The sequence below is a fragment of the Dromaius novaehollandiae genome, chromosome 11 (assembly GCF_036370855.1).
Source record: "Dromaius novaehollandiae isolate bDroNov1 chromosome 11, bDroNov1.hap1, whole genome shotgun sequence".
Taxonomy (NCBI): Eukaryota; Metazoa; Chordata; class Aves; order Casuariiformes; family Dromaiidae; genus Dromaius; species Dromaius novaehollandiae.
Window position 1 is genome coordinate 4,158,167 of NC_088108.1, and position 22,630 is coordinate 4,180,796.

Consider the following 22,630-nt stretch of genomic DNA (forward strand, 5'->3'; position numbering starts at 1 on the left):
TGGGGCAGCCTCTGCCTACGGCTCTGCGGCGGGGATTTGGGGACACTGGCACAGAGGGACAACTCTGTTCATTCCCAGGGATCGCAGGATCGTTTTCTGCCCTCCTCCTTCCCGAGCCTCCAGCCGCTAGAGGGAGAGACTGCTCCGCACTTGGGCTGCGCGTGCTTGTGGGGATGTTGGTTTAACGAAGCAATTGCTTTTCTGCAGAAAGGCTTTCCAGGCAGCGCCAGAGCTGGTTTTAACCCCTTCGCTTACTTGACCTCCCCTGTGTAACTGCTCCCGAGACTGGAGCTCTGTGGACTTCCATCTGCTTACGACCCAAAATTGTAAATGCTCTGCAAGATGTTAGCTGATCCCTGCCCCTGTTTCACAGCCTGGACGTGCCGTTAGACCATCCCCGCTGGGGAACGACTTCCGTGGGGAGCCGTCTCGCTCCTCCTGGGTCCGCCTGTCCCGGCCGCGTTACCACACGCGCTGCTGCCCCGCGACGCCGAGCAGCGGGAGAGGCGTGCCCCTTCCTCCCCGCGACCCTGAGGCTCTTGGAGCCGGTGGCCGGTTTCCTCGGCAGTAGTAAAACAAGCCTGAGAGGGCTCTCGGCTCGTTGGCAATTAAAGCAGCGGTAGTTACTGCGGGCGGATGAAGTCCCGGCGGTTCCAAGGGGCGCCAGCGAGGAGCGGCGGTGTCGGGAGGGCGACGGGGCCCGGAGCTTGACCGAGGGTGCTGCCCGAAGGGCGATTTTGTGCGCTTCTCCGAACGGAACGAGGTTGGAACGCTGCGCGGCGAGCAGAGCGTGGTAGGGGCACCCTTGGGCTGGCCGTGCCAATGAAAATGTGATTGGGAGGTATAAATATCATTAATAATAAATAAAACTAGGGGACCACAGGACTCGAAGCGGTCTTGAAAAGTGGCCTGGGATGGAAGCATCATGCTCGGTGGCTTTGAACAGCTACACCTGTGGGGCTGTGGCAGTATGGGCGATGGGACTTCTCCTCGTGAGTGATGGTCCTTCCTTCTGGTGGGTGGGTGACTCAAGGCAATGCCCTGCCGGACGGGGAAGGCCATGGTCCCGGAGCGGCCCGGAGCGGCAAAGGAGGACATCTCTCTCCTAACCCTTCTAATCAGGCGTGGGCACGTGAGGACTGGATGTGCATCGCCCGAGAGAGGAAGGCAAAGCCGCTGCTCGGTGCCACCGGTGGTTGGGTGCCCCAGACGGCCGGAGCTGGCCTCCCCGTGCCTCTCTCCGCGCACCTCGCTTCCCCAAGAGCCTCCCCCCTTTCTCCAGATTCAGACCAACCCAAGCCCCAAAGCAAACGCAGGTGCTTGCACCCGGCCTCCAGAGCCACGTCTTGCATTACTACTGGAGCTAGAAGACTGCCGGGCGCGTGCAAAAGACTCCTCTGCTCCATGCATCTCAGTGACCTCCCATCGATGGCCCTTAGCGGATACATATGAGCTGCTCATTAAGGCCTCGCCTGGGCGATGGAGGCGCCAGGACTTTGGAGGCCGACGGCCCCTCCAGGCGGGAGGGAGAAGGCAGGCGGCAGAGTAGATGGCTCTGCTGGTCCCTTCCGACCTGAAAACACGGGGCCCAGGGGAGGTCGGGAACCGTCTCCCTCTAGGTCGTTTTGTGCGTAGTAATATTTAGGTTTTGTTTCCCTTTACGAACCTTTTATGGCCGCGGAGCTCTCTCTAAATGCACAAGCTAAACTTGAATACGTGCGTTCTGTTACTTGTAAAAAGCCAGAAAAAACAACCTTTCTTTTTTCAAATTTAGTTTTATTCCTTTTTTTAATCTCCATAGGATTTTCCCTGAATAAGCAGAACTAGGGCACTGCTGGTAACAGATGGACATAAAGAAGGCTTTAACGCCGGCGAGGGTTCTCGAGGGCTTGGGGACCTTCGCCGGGGTGCTTTCCTCGTCGCTCCGCAAGGTTAATTTGACTGCAGGTTATTAATTTGCGCCTCCGAAGCAGAGGCCTTGGCAGCAGAGCGCGTTCCTTGGCAACAGCCTGCCGCGGCGTAATTAAAGCAGGTGTGGGAGTTTCAGAACTGCCACTGCCGGAAAAAGTTGAAGGATGCTAGCAAATCAAATGTTACGGTTTTGCTTCCCTTCACAACTCGAAACTCATTTTGTTGTTAAAATAGGACAGCAAAAACAAAAATCCTGTTTTTTGGGGAGCAATCCCCGGATGATGTGGCCCAGGCCCGTTAGGTCGCGAGCCCTGCTTTCCCCGAGGAGCAAGCTGCGGGTGCTGGGCACCTCTGCCTGCAACCCGCCTGGCGCCTGCGCTCGCGCCGTGACTGCTAAGTATAAACCTACCGAATAATGCACAGTGCCAAGTATATCTAATTAAATTAGGAATAAAGCTAGAGTTTGTGCCAGCGTATAGAGCGTGCAGCTGGTCCGGGTTGGAGAGGTGGTTCAGAGCAGGGTGCTGCAAGTTTGGGTTCCCGTGCGCGTCTCTGCCCGTTTTGATGGCAAGTCCTTGGAAGACCTCGTGCCCTTTGTTTGCAGCTGCAAGAGGGAGATACCAATCTTTTCCCCCTTCCAGGGTGAACAGCAAGATCCTGGTCGGTTACATCAGAGCAAATTAGTTTTATGCACTTGTTCGTGTCCTATAATTTATGACTAGAACAATCTTTGTGTCAGAGTTAGTTCAGGAGGCTGCTTGCAACTGGGGCTTCTCAATATGTCACCTCCAATTAAGGATCAAACAAACTACCTTGTAACGTAGCATAAATAATAATAATACCTTGGAAGAGCCCAAAGCACGGTGTTATTGCTGAGCTAACCTGAGAGGCACTGGACCATTATTGAAGTATTGCATAGGTTTTTCTTATTTATTTATTTATTTATTCTTCCAGAGGAAGGTGCCTGTTCCACAGTTGTGCAGCCTAGCTGATCTTTTTTTAAAGCCACGTTGGATAATTCCTAGTAGAGGTTAGACAAATTCCCCCACCCTACTCACTAATTAACCTGTAGGACTGGGCGCCTTTTCCTTGCAGCTCAACAGAGAACATATTTGTGCTCTCTAATGTGTAATGAAGAACATCTGCCTTCTGCAGCAATGAAATAATCACTGTGGGAAAGGGCTCTCCAAAGAGCGCCGTCAGGCTGCCGCTCGAATGGGGCAATTCAGGTCTGGGGATGCAATGGGGAGGTCTTTGCCGGGTGGGATTAAAGAAAGGAGACCTTGAAGTTCTAAAGGAGATTTCAGTGGTGACACTGTAATATGATATAGTAAAGACTTCAGAGGCAGGTGAAAGCCTGTAATGCTACTGTGCTCCCTTTACTGCTCTCACAGATGCGAAGAAAATTACCATCAAGTTTGAGACCCCGGTGTCACGTTTAGGATTGGTCTTGGACAGCAGATTGTGGCGGGGATGTCATGAAAATCTCAGTATGTCCCTTGCGTGACTCCAGAGGTGTTTGATGAGGTCTAAGGATGGAGATTCCTTTTTTGCTTTCTAAGCGGCGTGATGCGATAGTAAGCATCCTTCTGCTCATATCCATTTGTTTTGCTTTTGAATCAGTCTCTCCAGCTGCAAGTAATTAGGGGAAAAAAAAGTTGTGCATGGAAAAGTGGCATTAATCTAACAATTATCGTACTTACATCAGTCACAACTGCTACTACACAGCCGTTTCCAGGTAAACCTTGCCTCTGCCTTCACGTGTCTCTACTCACCTGGAGGTTACTACACTTCATGAATACCAGTCACGCAGCAGTAGGCAGTAGTCCCCAAACTGGACTAGACTTTTGGAGGGAAGATTTGCCTGTGGTTTGGCGTTATCTTGTCTGTAGCCAGCTACCGAGGATGACGAGGGACAGGATGATCGGCTCAGGTCAAGCTCTTGGTTGTGGAGGCTTTCAGGGCTCAGTCTAAAAGCAGTGTCTGCCAGCAGATTGTCTCAAAAACTGGTTGATCCAGACGAACAAGGCCACGATAAAAAGGGATCACCCAGGCAACGGGAATCCAAATGCAGCTCTCAGAGGCTGAAAAGCACCCGGCCATTTTTAGTCCTTCTTCTGTAGGGACAGGGAGTTCTAGGGCCTACAAGAGCCGTAACGTGATCAGGCCGCAGTTCAGCTAAGAACGAGTTCATAACGACATTATAGTACTGAGAAGAAATCTGTGCATGTGAGTTTTTCCCAGGGTCTCCTGGAGTTATCCCCCGGACAAACCAAGGACCTGCTCTGCCCAGCTAAGCAAAATCATTCTCGGAGATACTCCCTGCCTCTGAGGGGGGAATTGGTGCTGCTTGGAGTTGTCTCGGGTGTGTGAGTTATGGCTGGGGGCTCCACGGCTAGCACTGGCAGGTCCCTCGCCGACGTGAGCCTCTGCAGAAACGTGCTGGGTGTCCTGCCGTGTGGTTGTGACACATCCCCACCTTTCATGGCCGATGGGGAGTGGTAATGAAAACTAGATAAAATGGTGTTCTTCTGTGCCCTTCTAGGAACGGAGCGGTTTCCCCAAATTATTCAGAGCAGTAGTGAGCTGTTCACTGTCATTGCAAAAATCACCTTTTTGCCAGCTAAATCACAGGGAAGGAGCTAGCCCAGGCCTGCAATGCGGACTCTGTTTCAGCGCCCAAATCCTGTACGCTTGAAGTTGACTTTCTGTTTCCGCCTTAGGCAAATATGGATTTTCCTGCGAGTGCCCTGGCTGTCGCGCTGCTCGGCCGTGTTCTGCGTGACTCACAGCACCGGTGCCTCGGCTGAAATGCTAAGGGTCTGGTGTGTCCCGCTGAGGCTTCCCCCGGTGCATTCGCCAGCGCTTGGTCGCAGTGTCCCTTTCCAAATGCCCCGCGAGGTAGCCAAGACTCAGCGCCCTTTCAAGCACGACAAGTGCCGTCCCCTTTTTCAGGACCGTTCCGGCGGAGAGGCTCGCGGGCGTCTCTTCCCATTCCGCACCCTGCTCTGGCAGAGGTTCTGGCTTTGGTCCTCTGCCCAGCTGGCTGACTGCAGGCTGCTTTGCGTATAGATCGAAGCAGCGGAGGTGCGTTTCCTTGGCAGAGGAAATGCAGCTTGGTGCTTTCTGAGCCTTCCTGTGCCGGTGAGGTATCGCTGCCCCACTGGTCTGGGGGAGACTGGATGCGTGGGCAGACCGCAGCCAGTTCCAGGATTTGGCTGATCTTTGGTCCGCGTTGCTTTTTGTCGCCTTCCTGGGGAGCAAGAATTAACCTTTGATTTACTTCTCACGTCAGCTTGGTGTAAACAAGGGGTAGAAAGTGAACAGTGGAATATTAGCCTTATTGATAGGCCTAATCAACAGCTGACAGCGGGGAGGAGAGAAATCAGCCTAATTTCTGCTTGTGCGTAACAACCCTCAACGCAAAATGTCCTCCTCCTCCTGCAGATCCACTTTACCAACTAGAGCAACTGAGTGGGATCTGTGGCCCAGCTTCTCCCTCCATTTGTCCTATCGAGGGTAAGGTGGGTGCAGCTTTGACGGACGTTAGCGGAGTTACTGCTGTGATGCAGATAGCGTGTCTTTTTAAGGTGATCGTGTGCTTGAGAGGGTCTGGCTTGGGTGATTTGAGCGTGTGCGCCTGACGTTACTGCAGATCTCTCGTTTAAGATTCCTTCATTGGAAAAACGTTTGCCCTACGGTGCCAAATAGCCCAGATCATTGCTTTTATTTTTAGGCTGGTAAAGCTGCACCTGCATGCAGGGTGTCTGTCTGTCTGTCAGTTCTTTGGTGCTATCTCTCTCCCTCCCCGGTGGCTTTTGAATCAGTCGGTGAAGTTCCACTGGATCTGACGGCCGTCTCAAGTCAATGGTGTTCCTTTGAGGCTGGTGAACACCAGAAACAGGATAGTGAAAAGAAGCTCAGACAAGCGCCGTCTGCTCCGTGAGGCGGCCGGGCACTGGCTGGTTGCTGCTTGCCTGGGGAGGACAGTGCCAGTCACCGGGGCACGCTGTGCTGCTTCTCCGGCTGGTGGAGAGAAGACATGGGAGACCATGAAAGAGGGGAGGTAGAGGGTGTAGGAAGGAAGTGAAGTAATTACAGCATCGTCAAGGCAATAGGAGAAGGTCCTGGAGATGTTGTGGTTGCAGCTGGAGGTGGGGTTACAGGGAGAGAGGTGGGAACACAGGAGAAGACCTGGACAGCTTGATTTTTCTCCATGCATTTACTTTTGATTTGCCCTCGGTTTGTGGTGCAATTCAACGTGTGGGGGCCGGACACAGAGTGAAGGGGAAGGGCCGCGCAGTGGCATGGCCATCGCCGTAACCTGTAGCAGGGGACTGTGCCCTGCACTGGCGAGGGGTTGCAAAGGAGACCCGGGCTGACGACGTGCCCTTTGCGGGAAGGGAGGTTGGATTTTCAGACCAGAGACCTTCTTTGGGTGCAAGTAACTCACCTGGGTTTCCCGTCACTTAACACAGCAAAGTTGGGTAAAATTCCAGAGTTTGGGCATCTATAAGTATTTACCTCCTCACTTGTACTTTTGTCAGTCTTCTCCAGAAATACCGATGGCTGTCAGGGTCTATATAAAAGGTGATGAAATGTGGCTTGATGTAACTAGAGCAGGCTATGTGGGGCCGTGTGATGCAAGGATGCGTCCGTTCCCTCTTCCCTGTACTTTTGTCCTGTCTTACTTAAATAAATAAATGAGCACGCCTGGGCTCTGGGTCCTCCCGCATCCAGCCGCCTGGCACAGGAGGGGCAGAAAGGGGCAGGCGGGAGGGGCTGCGTGGGCTTTCCCGACGCCGGGTCTCCGGTGGAGGAAGAGTTTGGGCTCCTCCGGAGCAGGAGGCTCTAATGCCCTTCTGCCCTTGAGGCAGGAGCGTGTGGGGAGAAAACCAAAGCACAACGCCACCTGACATCCTCTGCAAATGTGACAGAGGTGACTGCAGCTTTTTTCTACAGGGTTTCCTTTGCTTTTTTGTGTGTCACCCGTGAAATGGGGGAACGGTGTGGGCACAGGCGTCCCGGCTGGAGGAAGCGGCGTTCCCTCTGGTTTGCCGTCGGGCGCACGAGCCCAAGGTGCTGTCGTTGTCTCTCCCAGCCAGCGCTGGACCCGTCTCGTACCCGGTGCCGAGTCCCGGCCGGGAGGTCTGGTTTGGGGCGAAAGGGGGCTCGGGCGGCCCGAGGGGAGCGGAGGGACCTTGCTGCCCTTGCAAATGTCAGCACGAGCCGAGGCTCCTCGGCCTGAGCGCGGCAGCCGGGCCGGCTCGGCGGACACGGGAGTCCCGCGGCGGGGGGCTCGAAGCCCGCGCCGGGTCTCCCCAAGTTTCCCTGGCTGCCCCCCCCCCTTTCCACCCCTCCGCTCCTGTGGGACACGCACAGTTGCAAAGCGCGGGGGGGGGGGGGGGGAGTAGGACCCCCCCCGCCTCAAATCCCTCGCTTGGGGCCTGGGAAAAAAAAAATCCCTAAAATCGCAGGTGGGGGGAGGCGGCGGGCAGGGCGCTGCTGCCGGCCGGGGCTCCGCGGGGGCGGGGGGCTCCGCTCGCCTCTCGCCAGGCAGCAGCGCTGGGGTTTTTCTTTCTCTTTTTCCTCCCTCCCCTCGCCGCTAATAGGGACGGCGGCGGCGGCAGGATGCAGTGGCTGAGGGATGGCTCGGGAATGGTGAGTGCGGGCGGCGCCCTCCCCGCTCCCCGCTCCCCGCTCCCCGCTCCCCGCTCCCCGCTCCCCGCCGGCTGCGGCGCCCGGCCCGGCCCGGCCGGGAAGGCAGCTGCCTCCGCGCTGCCCGGCCCCGCTCGCTCCGTAGCCATTTCTAGGGGCTCGGCGTTGCCAAGCTGCTGCCGGAGAGGAAATAAGGGGGGGGGGGGGGGTGTGTGCATGCGCTGGGGAGGGGGAAGCGAGGCGGGTTTTTTGGGGGGGGGGGCAGCGAGGGGGGGGTCCCCGGTGCCGGCATGCGGCAGCGCCGGGCGAGCGGGACCCGCCGGCTCCGCCGCTTCCCCGGTTTGTGGGTCACCGGGGGGGGGGGGGGGGGCGGCGAGGGGGGGGTGAATTTGTTGCTAAGCCGGAGCGTCCTTGGCACCGCCGGCACCGGGCTGGCACACGCCGCCCTGGGGAGCGCCGGGGACCGCTCCGGCCCCGCGGCTGCTGCCGCTCGGCGGCGGGGGGAGGCGGGGAAATCCCGCCGCCCCCGGGGGGCCCCGCTCCCCGCTCGGAAACTTCCCACCGGGAGGGGCCGTGTCCCCCCCCCCCCGCCGCCTCTTCGCAGCGGCGGCTCCCTGCGCTCTGCCGCCCCGCGGTGGGGGGGGGCTCGGCTGGGCCGCGGCGCCCTTAGGGGCCCGTCTAAGCTTAGCCTGGCACCTCGCAACAGCTTGGGGGGGGGGGGGGTCGGTGCCCCCCCCCCCCGGGCTTTTCCTCGCCCCGCTGCGCTGCGGCCCCACCGCGGCCCCCGGCAGCCGCCGGCCGAGCAGCCCCATCGCCTCCCGCCGCTTTGTGTCCCCAGGGATTTCCGTGCTGGGAGAAAGTACTGGGGGGAGGCTGGATACTGCTCTTTTCCGCTTCTTCTCTTACCTCCCAGGCCGCTGCGGAGCTGGGCCGGGGGCCGCGGGCGCAGCGCAGGCTGCCCCCAAACCTGACCCCTTCTCGCCCCCTGGCCCGGCCGCTGCCAGCAAGGGCCACTTCGCTCCGATCAGTCCCAGCTTCGCCCTCTCTTAGAGAGAAGCTGTAGCGGTTGCTGGCTCGGCGGTCGTTTAAAACACATCTCCGTGGTTTTTTGGGAGCGACGCTCAGGCGGTTGGTTTTGAAGCAGGCTCTCGCCAGGCGTTTCCCGGTATCGCCCCTTGCAGCCAGGGGAGAAGGAAACGGGGGGTTTCTGCGTGTTACAGGCAGGTTCAACCACCCCAGCGGCGTCTGAAGGTTCTCCGTGGATCTCCGCGTCGCTTAGAAATGACACGAAAAGGGATTATAGGAGCACATCAAAACATTGAACCAAATAAGATTAATCCGGCGGAGGTTTCTGTAGTAGCTTTTGAGCGAGGAGCCGGTGCCCTGGCAGGATGGCCGTGGCCTGGGTGATTCGATGGGCGACGTCGCTTCTGCGGGTGCCCGAAGAAGGCGCTGGCGCCGGGAGGTGCTGAGCTGCGGCAGCGCCGTCTCTCGCTGAGCCGGGCAGCCAAGGCCCTGCTGACCCTCGCTCGCCGCAAATCCTGCTCGCTTTTTGCAAGACAAGCAGCGTTGGTCCAGATGTCCTGGCCAAACGCCAGCGCAGATAGCTAGAGTCCACCGAATTGAGGTTTCCCTGCCGTTGCCGCTGGGTCGGTCTTTTTGTACGTGAAACGTTGGGTCGTATTGCAGCGCTCTGCTGAGCGAATGAGATGTCCCACACCAGAAGTAGCTGCACTTCAGCGGGTCAGTGCAGACCTCATCGTCTCAGTCCTCTGGCCAAAATTTGCTGTGGAAGCGTGAAGTGGTTTGTTACTATTACTCCTAGGAGAGGGTTGGCTGGTCCGTTTGCACACGCTTGGCTACTTCTCACACGATGAAGAACCTTACTCTTTCGTCTAGAGCAACCCTGGACCAATTTCCATGAGCAGTAAGCCACTGATTGTGGGTTTTGGCCATATTTTTTTTCTCCATTATTATTTTATTAATGCTCATTAAAGAACATCAGTAGAAATCTGTTTCAGGTAACATCCCCAGGCTTTATTCTGCTTGGTCACGTTGGTCTGTACCTGGAGTACCTTCACCGACTGATCAGAAGTGCTGTTTTCTAGTATCCTCAGCACTGGAATGGGTTAAAGAATCAGACTTGAGCTGTTTCAGAGTCAGTTATCTCCAAGAAGCATGTCACTATATTTCAGTAGTGATAGTACCTTTTCTTCTGATGGCAGGTGGCTCTTTATCCCTAAACCAGCCACTTAAACCCAGCTATTATTCCATAATATTAAGTTGTCGGGCCTTCTTTTTTCTCCTTTGCATGTGCTGCTTTCCATTTTTTAAACAATTAATCTTTTGCCAATTATGCCAGCATCCCATGAGGGTGTTTTACATGCTTCATTGGTACCGAGCTGCTAAACTCTGCTAGTGCCTGCTTCTAACCCTGAAAGATGGAAGCAATTGTCACTGCTAGCGATGAGGATAAATATAAGCGCCGGATCAGCATTGCGAGTGCGATGATTATTTGGTTAGGCGTTCTTCACAGAGACTATTGATCCGTCAAGATAATCAGATGAATTGGTTTAAATCGTGCCGTAATACAATGTTTTCTGAAGTAGTTTTTTATCTGACGAGGGCAGTTTTCTTTCCTGGGGCCTTGGCTGTATTTATTAAAGGAAATACAGACTTGCACCTTCATTTTATTGTTTCCTCAATTTATTTCCTCCTTCTTCTTCTTTTCCTCTGTATTTCCTCCAAGCCTAATTCTGGGCTTAGTCTTGTATCTGTGAAAGCCAAAGTGAGCGCAGCCATTGGTTTCAATAGATGCAGAGTCCCAGTCTGTTAAAGCCAGGTTTTTACAGGGCATGTTGTTCAAGTATTTAAAATAATCAGGTGTTGATATTTTTCATGGCTATTGTAAACAAAAGGTAAACTACTACGTATCATCACAACTTAAAATATGTTCAAAAGGAATTTGCCGAATAAAGGGCCAAAGGTTGCCAGTGGTGGTGGTGGTTATGAGCAGTGCAGTTCAGCGGCCAGAAAACTTTCGTAGAGTTTTACCTAGCTGATTCTTCCCTGCTCATCCGCCTGCAAATTAAGTGATATTTAATGTGCAAAAGCGCTTTGCACTCCGCCGCACGGTTTGGGCATCCCGCAGGAGGATGGAGCAAGGCCAGCGCCAGCATCAGCTCCACGCACGGCCACCTAAGCCAGAAAGGTGCTCTTTTTTGCAGAGCGGGGTATATTAAATAAAACGTCTTGGACACCTGTAAAACCCGCTGAAACCATTGATCGGAGAGTGCCCTAGACATGCAAAGCGCGCTTGCGTAGGGCACCGAGCAAGGTCCACCGGCGCTCGGGGCTGCAGGGCGCTGTAAGCCGCCGTCTTTGTTTGAACTGCTGGGAACCTGATTTCCTTCCATCTAGTCACTTTTTTCTTTTTGTTTTTAAAGACTTCTTGAAAAATCTCTGAAATGCTTCAAGCCAACGTCTTAATGTATTTATGACATTAGCTGCTTCTGCTCCAGAACGGTTGCTCCAAATATCTTGGAGCCTGGCTGTTATTTTGAACATGACTAATTCCCTGGGTGACTAAGCTCTTAGATAATAGGAAAAATTCATCAAGCTATCTCAGTCTCCAGTAGTCTCTCTTGTTATGAAAAGATGCCTTAGCACGAAATAAATAAATAAAGTTCCCAATTATGCAACGTGGGCAAGTCAAGGGAAGCAGCCCCGTTGTTCGCAAGCGGCAGGAGCGTCACACTTGGGAGCCGGTTTGGAGCCGGGAGAGCGCTAATGCGTGGTCTCGTAGCGGGGTCCACTGCTCTGCTCGGCTGGGATGCCGGCTTCCCTCTCCCCGGAGCTGCCCTGCCACCAAAGTCCTTGGGTTTAGCCCCAGATCTGTGCTCCTCGGAGAAGCCGGCGTGGCAGCGGTGTCCTCCTGGCCCCACCGGGCCGTTGGGTAGCGTCGCATGGGGCCGCGCCAGCTTGCGCTGCGAGTGGCCCTGCTGGTTCGGGGGCGTTGGGGACGAAGGCCCGTTGGCATTCGTTTGCCTGGTCTGGAAAAAAAGAAAGAAAGAAAGAAAGAAAGCCATAAACCTTTTTTCTTAAAAGAAAAAAAAAAGTGGGTCTTACTGCTGATGAAAATGCATGTTTTGCCGTCGATCCGTGCACCCGCTGGTATCCAGCCGGAATTCCCGCTTCATTCGATTTTCTTGCATCGGTTTCTTCGTTACGCGAATGCCGGCTTCGATAGGCTGCTTCCCCTTTCTTCGGGAGACAGGCGAGGGGGAGAAGGTGGTTTGTACGAAACACTTCTGACGCGCTAGGTTAATTTGTGCAAAGAACACGAGTCCCGTGGGTCATCAGCTTAATAAGACGCTTTTCCTTTCCTCCGTATCTTCACGAGGCGAAATCCGGGCCAGGCAGTGTCTCCGGCGGGGTCTGAGGAGACCTCTGCAACTGAATTTCAGGTTGGAGAGCAGAAGCCCTGGAGCTCCTCGGAAAAGTCCCTAGAGGGAGCAGCAAAAGGGGTGGGGATTTGCTGGGATTTTTCTACACTTTGAACATGGTTTTTAGCCATGTTTCCAAGCTCATTTGGAAGCCCGGAGAGGCAAACTAAAGAGGTACATGTCTCTGCATTTTCTAGGCCAGTTTTCCAGATCGAGAGAGCTTATGTAAGATTGAATTGAACACCTGGATTTGATGTGTCATCTTTTAAGCTGAACTTTGGCAGTCCCTCAGGTCTGCTCCGTGGCCGGGGGTAATTGGTGTTCCCGCTTCTGATTTCCCTGGGATTTGACTGGATTTGTGGCTGTTTCTCTTTAATTTTTCCAACCTGGTAGTCTGAGGATGTTTCTGGAGTGCAGGCTGGGCTGTGGAGCAGATGCGCGTAGAAAGGAAAGCGGTTGCAACGTGATCGCCGGGGGCATGAGATTTTAGTCTTTCTTTGTGCTTCAAGTTCAGATACACTTAAAAATAGAAGTTTTGTTTGTCTCGGTGGAATCCAAACAAGCACAACAGGATTAACCCCCCCCCCCCCCCCGACAGCTCCCGCTCCCTGCCGTCCGAGCTTTGATTTATACGGTATTACAGAAGCTATGCGAATCCCCCCTCCTTGCTGCTTTGCAGGGCGGCCGCAGCTGGGGTAGACGTTGAAGATGTGCCCGCGTGGCACGGCACGGCGCACGGGGCAGGACGCGGGCAGAGGCGCGGTGGTCGGCGCTAGGGTTGTCAGCGGCAGAGCGAGCACCCCGGTGGGGTCTGCTCGGGGTGGCAGCTCGTGGTCCCACCCCGGGGACGCGGCTTCGGCTTCCTCTCCCCCTCCCGGCATCGCACGTGTGCTTTAATTCTTTGGCAGAGGGAAGAGCACCATCTGCTGAGACGTTTTCTCCATCTGCGGAAGGAACCAGGATTAACCGAGGTCTCCTTTCCAGATATGGTCCAAGCAGCTGAGGTGTCACTGCCCCCCGGTCTCAAGGGGTTAACGCTTGTGCACCTGGAGCACGGCTAGTTCTGGAGAAGACAGCAGGCTATGACTGGTAGGTAGTAAGCTCCCAGGCCCACGTCTACTTGCCATCTGGCTGTTAGAATGAAAGGAAAAGGTTAAAATGAGTGGATCCCTACACGGGGACGAAGCTTTGCTGTACAGTGTCGCTTCTTGTTTTCCGAGGCAAGAGTAGGACGGGTGAAAAATGGGGAAGGGTTCATCCTACCAGAGCTCGCCTGCGCTCCGTGTAGCTTCAGCTGTGCCTGCTCTGCCCACCAAGGGCCGAGCTGGGGAGGTCAGTGCGATGCTTCCCAGATTTTGTCGATGACGTTTTCGCCTTCGTGGCATACCCAGAGCAGTGACCCAGGTGCTCAGGTCAGCGCCCTTGGTCTGTGGCTAACGCTCCTGTCCGGGTGGCCGGGCGGCTGAAGCAGCACAGCCAGCTCAGCCGCCAGCAGCGAGCACCCTTGCTGCTTTAAGCATTGCGAAAGGGGGCTTAAAAACTTACCCCTTTTTAGCACTCGTAGCCTTGCTGCACACGCAGCTTCCTGGGCCTTTCTCCGCGCTGGCGCTCCCTCCCGTTTCGCTGCTTGCAGGCTCACCTCAGCCTTCTCCTCTAAACGTCTGTTTATGCCTCACCGGCTTTCGAGATCATCTTTCTATCTTGCCTCCTCCCTCTTCTTCCTTCCCCCTCATCCTTCTATAATTGTGTTCTGCATTGCTTTTATAAATGAGTCGTTTGCCCGCCTCGTTACGCTTGGTAAAGCACGCTGCGCAGTTAATGCGCAAGGTGCTCCAGGAGGCCGAACTTTGGAGTCGTCCCGGCACTTGGCTTTTGGTGGAGGACACTCAAGCTGATGGGGCGAAGCAAAAACCTTCCACGGGAGATACGCAGAGCACTGCAAAGGAAAAAGGCCAAGAGAAGAACTAGGGGGAGTTTCTGCGAGAGAGTCCCAAGTTCATATCAAAGTGAGGAAACTTTGCGCTCAGAAGATGGAGAGGACAGGCAAGGAGAAGCACGTGGCTGAAAAATCTTTAATTGCCAAGATCAGCTCCCTGAGTCCAAATTCTTACAAATGCTCTGCGATTTTGCATGCTGCTCAGTTTGGATAACTGATTTGGGGCATTTGAGGCCTTTCAGAAATACTGGAACCCAAAGCTCACAGCAAAGTCAGTCCACAAACATGCAAAATTGCTGAGTTGCTCAAGAAAAACTGCACGTTGCAGGAGCTCGTTCGTAGGCTGACGCCTCCCCTCTGGCCGAAGCGGGGGAGAAAGGGGCTTTCTGTTGGACTTGCGTGTTTTTGGCAGGAAGGAAAAAGTGGCAACTTTCAGTTTAAGAAAATCCCCCTTTTTGCCATATAGGTCTCAGGCTTGTGCTTGAGAAGGAAGAGCAACAGGGAGAACCAAAGAGGTGCAGGAACGAGGGCAGCGTGCAGCCCTCTTCCCTTACGCCGTGTTTAATCCCGCACCCTCCTACTTCCCGCTCAGAACCAGGCTCCAGCCCAGGATCTGTCTGAAGCTTTCCCAGGTTCCCGGCAAGATTTATCACCTTTGGCTGGCTGCTGAGCACGTTTTCCCGGCTGGCAGCGGTGGGGGGCTCGTGCCAAATCGCAGAGCGCACAGCCAACGCTTTCTGCAGCTGCAGGAAGATAAGTTGCCGGGTCGGTGTTAAGGTTACTGTCGGAGTGCTTCGTTTTTGCAATTAAGGGGATGGGAGCTGACGTGGTAGGAGAGCAGAGAAGCTGCTGCACGGGCGGGACGTGCACCGGCTGCAGCGTAGCGCGGTCCAGCGGCAAGGGGGGCTGCCGGCAGGACGGGGAGTCGGGGCTGCCCTCGTGGAGAGCGCGTACGTGGCGGTGGGAGGCGAACGTAGGACCTTTACGCGTTCACACTACACATCCTCACTCCTGAGCAAGAGCTGTAGCTGTTTAGCCCCAAAGTAGCGGGTTGTGCTGGTTGCTGGAGACGTCCGTTGGAGGGAGTTGCGGTCACGTGCCTTGGCCCAATTACGCACAGGAGGAATGAGGATTTGGCAGCATCTACTTCTGCGAGATAGCTCAAAATTAACATTATTGTAATTAACGTTATTATAATGGTCTTTCTGATTTGTCTCTTATTTGGGAGTCGAGTATATGCACATCTATGTGTATGTGTGTATAGAGATTTATATATACATTATATATAGCTATGTATGTTATGTTATGTATGCATGTTACATTAGTGAAAAGCGTGGCCCCTTCCTCATCGACACGACTGATGCAGAGATGCTGGAGCTCAAAACAGCTTTCTCGTATAGAAGATGCCGTCGCTTATCTCGCGTTGCGGGTTGCGCTCGCGGAAGCCGCTGCGATGCCGGGGCGCGTGCGGTGCTCCAACAGGGCTGAGGATGGCGAGGAGGGATTTTACGTAACCCTCGTGCGTTTTGCTGCTGGCTTCTCCGCTTCTGCTACGCCGGGTGGCCTCTCGTTCCCGCATCGGGCCGTCGCTTAAAGGCGGGCGGCTCGGCTCGGCTCGGCTCGGCTCGGCTCGGCCCTGCCTGGCTCGGCTGCCGCGGGATGCCGGCCGGAGCCCGCCCGGCTCAGCGCTGCCGGTGAAATCCTGCCTCCCGGCCACGGAAGTGGCTATTGAGCATGTGCAGGAGCTGCTGCGCCTTTTTTCTGGATGGTTCTGCTGCTTTGAGCCGCCCGGTTTTACCCCGCGTGTACGTGCAGAAGCACGGGGGGTGCAGGCTGCTGCTCCCCCTCCTCGGTGCCGGGCGGCAGCGGGGCGGGGGGCCGGGGCGGGGGCGGCTCCGCTTGCAGTTCCGGGGCTGGACGCCTGGGGTGGCTCCCGGGAGCGGCGCACGTCGCTCCCTGTCCCGGCCCCGGCGCGTCGCCTCCGCGGGGCCCCCGCATTGCTGCGCGGCCTGCGGGACCCCCGGGCTTGCCGCGTCCGGGGAGAAAAGCTGCGCGGGTGCTTTCCCTAGGGAATAAAGACGTACTGGAGCCGCGGAGCCAGGTCCAGGCTCCTCCTGCGTTCACTCCCGTTCAGAGGAGGAGATTAACTGGCCCTAAAGGCGCGTCTAAATTGGAAGTCGCTAAGGCCAAACCTGCCACTTCCTGGGCATTCCCGGGAGTCCAGGCTCGGGCTTTGGAAAATCGCCTGTATGGGCCTGGAAAAGGCTGGGGACGGCAATGATCCCTCCCCATCCGTTATGTGTTTGCGGTTCTGCTTGGTCCAAGGCTGCGCTGGAGATTCCCGGTCAGGCTGGCAATCCTGAAGACACCTGCCTGATTTAGCAACGGAAAGCGCGAGCTCCCGGCACGACCTGCTGCCGCGGCTGTGGGGCGCCGGGGGGGGGGGCGGGGGGGCAGGAGCAGCGGCTGGCCCGTGCCCTCCCCAAACGCCGCCACCGCGCTACCGGCCCCGGGGGCTGCTGCCGCGGGGGGGGGGGGGGGGGGGGGAACGCGGGGCCGGCGACGGGGTGCGACAGCGGTGCGTTGGCGACAGCTCTGCATCTGTCGTCCCCTCGCTGCTGTAAATTGCTTTTTCCAGCTGAGTGTGTATTTTGGGGGCGCGGGAGGGATTCCCCCCCCCCCCGAAAGTGCTGGGGTCTGCGGTGAGGTCGGGGATAGCACCCAGTGCCCCGTAAGCGCTGAGCGTGCACGTGAATGCGAGGGAGGAGGGAGGTTTGGGGCTGCTGGGGGGGGGGGCGCGCTGGAGTCCCCCCCCCCCCCCCCCCCCCGCGCTCCTGGACGTGGCTGCCCGGAGGTCCGGCTCCCGCGGCGCAGCGCGCTCCTGCGTGGGGCCGGGGAGCGGCTCCCGGCCGGCAGCGGGTCACCGAGCAGCTCCGCAGCCGCCGGCGGAGGGCGGCCGTGTTTGCGGGGCCGCCGCTTCCTGCCGCGCTTGAGTGACAGCGGCGCTGCCGCTGCGCGCGGGGGCCGCCCGGCGCCGGGGGGGGGGGGGCGGGGGGGAGCAGCCGCCGCCGCCGCCGCTCGCCGCGCCGCCGCACTCGCCCGGCCTCCTCGTCGGCGGCCGCCTGACGGCGCAGCGCGGCGGCGGCGGGAGGCGGCGGCGGGAGGCGGCGGCGGGGGACGGCGCGGACGGCGCTCGGCTTCCCGCGGAGGACGCGTCCTGCCGCCGAGGCGCTCGCGGGCCGGGAGGATGCTCGGCGCGGCGGGCCCCAGCCGGAGCTAGAGGCAGCAGCGAGGGGGCCCCCGCCCCCCCCCCCCCCCGGCCGCCCCCGCCGCCCCGCGGAGCCCGAGCCGTCCCGAGGCAGGCGGCGGCCGCGGACAGTTCGCTCCTCTTCCCTAGCATGGTGGATGTATGGACAGTCTTACAGAGCAGAGGTTGACTTCTCCAAATCTGCCGGCCCCCCACCTCGAACACTACAGTGTTCTGCATTGCACCATGACCTTGGATGTCCAAACGGTGGTCGTGTTTGCCGTGATCGTGGTGCTCTTGCTTGTGAATGTCATACTCATGTTCTTCCTGGGCACGCGTTAAATGGATTTTTTCTCCTGAGCTGTTGGGGGCTACTACCACCACTAGCAATTCAACAAGCGAGCGCGCGAGAGAGAGAAAGGAGAGAGAGAGAGAGAGAGAGAAAGAGAGAGAGAGAGATTTCTTACTGAGGGGGGAAACGCGTTGAGCTTCAACATGGCCTCGCTGTGATATGTATGACGTTGGTATATTATCTCTCCCTAAATCTTTTGTCATGTCTTGTCTTTTAAGTATGCCTGTAAGTGTAGCTGCTTTTTGTTTTCTTCTTCTTCTTTTTTTTTGCCTGGGTTTTGAATGTGCTAAACAGCGATGCTGGGCTGGCAGAGCTTTGCGCAGCCGAGCGCGAGCCGTGCCGCCTCGGCTCGGGCTGGGGGACGAGCGCTTTCCGCGGGCAGCCCTGGCTGTGTCGTTTCCCTTCCTCGGAAAATGGGGGCTCAAGTTAGCGATCAGTGCTTTTGGTCGAAATTTCTAGCAGGCAGTTAGCATGTAGCGTCCGTGAGAGTAACCGTGTAGCTGCCAGGTGGGAGAGGTGGTGTGTGCAAGCCGCCAGAGCTCCGCACATTATTAAGGGGGGGGGGCATGAGAAATCCTATTAAAGGCTTAAATCTTTGCTAAAATAGCATTCAGCCACCAAAAAAACGGGAGGGAGAGAGAAATTCTGACTTGTTTATTTCTGTGTTGCATTGATGAGCCGACTCGATTTCTCAGTATTCAGCCCCAAAGCCTCCAAATTGCAGGTCCCCGCTGATTTAGCCGAGCTCCTTTCTTTAAGGATGTCCGAGGCGTGGAAACGTAACCCGCTGGGCTTTTTTTCCTGTTTCTGTGTGTTTTATACCTCTGCAAATTGGGAAGGAGCGATCAGCGATGAAAGGGGCTGCATGCTTTGTTCTGCTTTGCTAAAGCAACAGATACAGAGAGCGTGGGGCTTGTTTTGATTTCTCTGCAAATCTTATTTTACCTTTCTTTTAGATGCATATATATATTTTTTTATGTATATACAATTTTTGGTAATGTGCCGAAGGAAAAGCTCTGCCCCTCTCAAGGCTAAGGCGGTTTTGCAACGGGTTGTTTTGCGTGACTTCATTTACATTGATTTTCTTGGAAATGAAGTGCTAAGTTACATATTATGGGCTTGATGAAAAGGTGTCCGCTAGCTAGAGGTCCTTGTGTCGAGAGACGTCTAGACCGAAATCACAGTGTTTACAGCTTGCAGTCGGAGGTGGCTTCGGGGGGTCGAGTTGCAGCGCGTGAAGTTTAGTGAGAAAGGGAAAGAAATGTCTGAGAAAGAGTAACGTCTTTTCTCCCTGCACAAATGTCTCCGAATATAAGCAGTGTTGCCGTTAGAAATCTTTGTTAAATATTATTTTCCCCTCCGGAAAAGAGCAAAATTGCTCCGAGCAAGAAAAAAATCACAGTTGAATTGGAAAATGTTTATGTCTTGTGATAATATTGACTGCAATTCTGTTGCTTTGGTGATTGAACTAGTTAGTGCTAATTCCGGCTGTCTGTACTAGTTATGCTCCGCACTCCACTAACGGGGATAATTCCCCTAACTGATTCGCAAGGACGCGGACGGCGCCCGTGGATTGAGCCGTGGTTATTTCCGCGGGAGAGCCGGTCTGCTGCGAGTTAACGCAGGGCTGTACTTGGGGACTGAGCTCTTCCCGGCTGCTGTCACGGCCGGGAATTAAGTTAAAAGCTGCAAATCTGGCGCTTTCAAACCTGGTTTTAGCTGTAAATGCAAGGAGGGGGGACCTCACCGGGTGCCAGGGTGGTAGCGTTCGGCCACCTAAGCGGACGAGAGGTTTTTAACGTCCGTTTTGGTGGGTAGAAACGCCAAAAGGCAGCGGCACAAGCCCGAAGTGGCCCCGCGGGTCCTGCTGCCCGGGGTTGCTCTGGCTCACTTGTAGCTCTCCGTGCGCGCGGCGTCGTCGGGAAGCGCCGGCAGAGCCGCCGTGGGAGCGGGCAGCCTGGGTGCGGAGGGCGCTGCGGGCCGTCGAGCAGCTCCGACGGGCTTTCCTTCGGCGTGAGCGACGCTGCGTCGTTAGCGCGACGGGCTGCGGAGGCTCTCGAAACCTCAGACGCGGGCAGAGGTCGCCGACCAGCCGCGCAGCAGCCGAAACGATCCTGCTGGGAGGCGGTTTTGGATGGCGGCGCGATTTGGAGCAGCGAGGGTGGAAAATTGGGGGGGGGGGGAAGGAGAAGAAAAATGGGATCCGACTGTCTGCATGTTCATTTTCCTTGCGGCTGGAGGCCGGGCGCGAAGGTTTGCCCTTCGGCAGGATCCCTGCGAGGAAGCTGGGCACCCGGCGGGGTTTTCGGGTGCAGCGAGCGCATTCCTGGTGCAGAGCCCGCGCCGCGCGGTCCCTGCGTCGGCAGCGTGCGGGCACATGGCAGTGTGTGTCAGGGCATGCGTGTGGAGCCTCTGCGCGCGAGCATAATTCGTATGAGCCGGTTTTAATCCCATCGGGGGGGTGTTTTGTGTTGCTGGGGGATTTAAAGCCGGGGGGATGCATGGGGAGGAGCGAGGGTGGTGGGTGCGCTCGGCTCCCCGGGGAGTCGTTGCTGGGCACTCGTTTCCTTTCATAACAGACCGCACTTAAGGGAATTAATGCAATTTTATTACGACCGCCTTGCATTTTATTCTCCCGAAGGCTGGCAGCGTGCAAGAAATGCAGGGCGCTGCGAACGTGCAAGTCGGGAGCAGAAAACTTTGTGTGGTGTTTGCAAACGCTCTGCTTGGCGCATCAGGCTGCCCTGGGGCCTCTCGGGGCAAAGCGAGGAAATAAGCCGAAAAAGTGAGCGGGGGGTTGGCTTGCTTAGTTGGATTTTTTCTCCCCCTGGCCCCGTCCGCAGAGGCCACCCTTTCCCGTAGGCCCCCAGCTCCTCCGGCCGTGGCCAGCAGGTTTTGCCCCTGCAATTTTGCATTTTCAGAGCCTGCCGTCGAGCCTCTGGCCACCAGCTTAGCAAGCTAAAACGATCCCGACTTTTCAGGAGTGGCCTGAGCCGTGCCGGCCTTGCGGCTTCTTGACGCCGCTCCGGGCACCTTGCAGCAGCCGAGCTCAGCGGGACGCTTCGGGTGCGAGTTTGGCCCCGTCGCTCTTGCTCTGGACGGGCCGTTTGCAGGGACGCTGCAGCCCAGGGATGGGGGAGAAGCATCCTTGCTGTCCGTGCTTTACTCTGCAAAATCCAGCCTCAAAGAAAACCGCTAATTTTGCTGGAAACGGCGTGTTTCTAACCCGTGAGAGCTCTCAGCGGCGGCTCGCGTGCATTCGGGCTGGCTGGCCGAGGGGAGACCCGGCTCGCTGTTTGGCTGCTCGAGCAGGATTCAGCGTTATTTGCCACGGGAGTCAGGAAAATGCCTCCGACTGTATCATAGCAACCCCGTTCCACACAGGCCAGAAAAAGTCCGCTCCTCCCGAGCAGCGAGTCGCCTCCTTCAAGACCTTTATCAGTGCCGGTGCTGTGTTCACGGTGATTTTAATGCTCTTTAAGACTAATAAGAGGGCTTGCTTTCGTTCGGGGGTGTTTTGCTTTTTTTCCCTTAAAGGTTTCCTCCTCCCCGTCCCCGGCTATTTCCCACCTCTGCTTGCAACCTCCGGTGACATGTTAAAAGGGGGGGGGGGGGGGGCCGGGACAGCTCGGCGGCCGCTGACGTGCTGCTCGGTGCCCGTCCCGCCGCCCGGCTTTGCCCGGGGCCGGCGGCAGCAGCAGCCCCGCGCGGGCGGCGGCGGTGGAGGGTCTGTGCCCTGCGCCGAGCTGCCTGTGCACCTGACTCCGGCCCCCCCCGCCCCCCCCGTTCGCATAATGTGCTTGTGTTTCTTTTCGGATCAGGTATTCAGTGCACAGCCCAACTGCTGTGCATGATGTCTGCAGGAAAACTGCCAAAAATCCACGTAAGTTTTGCTTTTCTGTCTGTTGGGGGGGTGTTTCCTTTTTTGCTTTATACCTGTCCCTGGAAGCCCTCTTCTCGACGGTCCGTGCCGTTTTGCTGTCGCTCCTTTATCGCCGTGCTTGGTGCGCGCCGGTCGCGGGGGGAGATGCAGGGCTCTTTGTGCGCGGCGCTCGCTTGCGTGGAGGGACGTGTCGTGCCCGTGCCGTCGCCGCTTGGGCTCCGCGTTGTTACTGATGCGTCCGTGGGGATGGGGCTGCTGTGTTTTGCATTCCCCATGCACGTCTTCCCGACCGGGGTGCCACGCTCGCGTTCAACGCGTAGCGTACGAGGGAATTTTAGGAGCGCCGTTTTGATGAAACGCATCCGTTCGTCTCTGCTCTACGAGGCATCTCCCACCGTCAGAAGTGAGGAAGCTCAAGGAAAATTGCCTGACGTTAATAACAGCCTCGCAGTCGTCTCGCTGCGAAGAGGGCGAGTTTGCTCAGCGCTTGCGTCGGTGGCGGAGGATAGGTCCACCGGCTCCCGGCTTTGCCGCTGATTTACTGTGTGGCCTTGGGCGCGTTGCTTCACCTTCTGGTGGCTTTTCCTCCCCGGTTGTAGAAGAGGGACATGATACACGGCAGAGGCATAGCCAAGACCCATCGGCTCCTATTTCTTCTCTCTCTACAAGGTCCTTTAGGTGCAACGTGTTGTTTTTCCATCGGCGTGGCGGGGGTATGGCAGTAGAGGTAGACAGCGTGTGCGTGCCCACGTTGGCCCGACGGTGTAGCGGGGTTTTGCGTGTGTTTGGAGGCGATCCTGTTCTAGGTGGCAAGCCGTAGCGATTTATGCTTCCGACTAAAAATAGATGCTGCTGGAGGAATCACAGAAGATTTTTTTCCAATTGTTTTGGTCCACTATGGTTGAATTTCTTGGGACCCTGAGCTTTTCCCTGAGTGGAAACGAGTCTTACTCGTAATTCGAAAGACCCCTCCGGTGGCTGGGTCATCTCTAGCCCTGCTGCCCTCCTCCCTGGCAAAGTACCAGGCAGCCCGGCTGCTTATTTCCAGGTAAAAACAGGCTTTGTAGAGTATTTCCCTTGCGTTATCGGGACTATCGTACCGGTGTCGCGTTCACTGGGAAGCCTGAGGAGGGGGCAGGAAGCCTTCAGCGCTCCCCCGCTGATGGACGTGCTGGGCAGGCCTAGAAGCTTTACCACC

General features: G+C 56.7%; 1 protein-coding gene and 1 long non-coding RNA gene across 5 annotated transcripts in view; one reads left to right on the forward strand and one right to left on the reverse strand.

Annotated features, from left to right (window-relative positions):
- The window catches only part of ARHGEF9 (Cdc42 guanine nucleotide exchange factor 9), a 207,484-nt gene that overhangs the window by 75,771 nt on the left and 109,083 nt on the right, over nucleotides 1–22,630 (forward strand). The gene's annotated exons all lie outside the window — the stretch shown is intronic.
- Nucleotides 1,756–5,948, reverse strand: LOC112982907 (uncharacterized). The gene is made up of 2 exons (XR_003259102.2): nucleotides 3,687–5,948; nucleotides 1,756–3,543 (listed from the first exon to the last, which is right to left on the reverse strand). It is a non-coding gene; the product is annotated as an uncharacterized LOC112982907 (long non-coding RNA).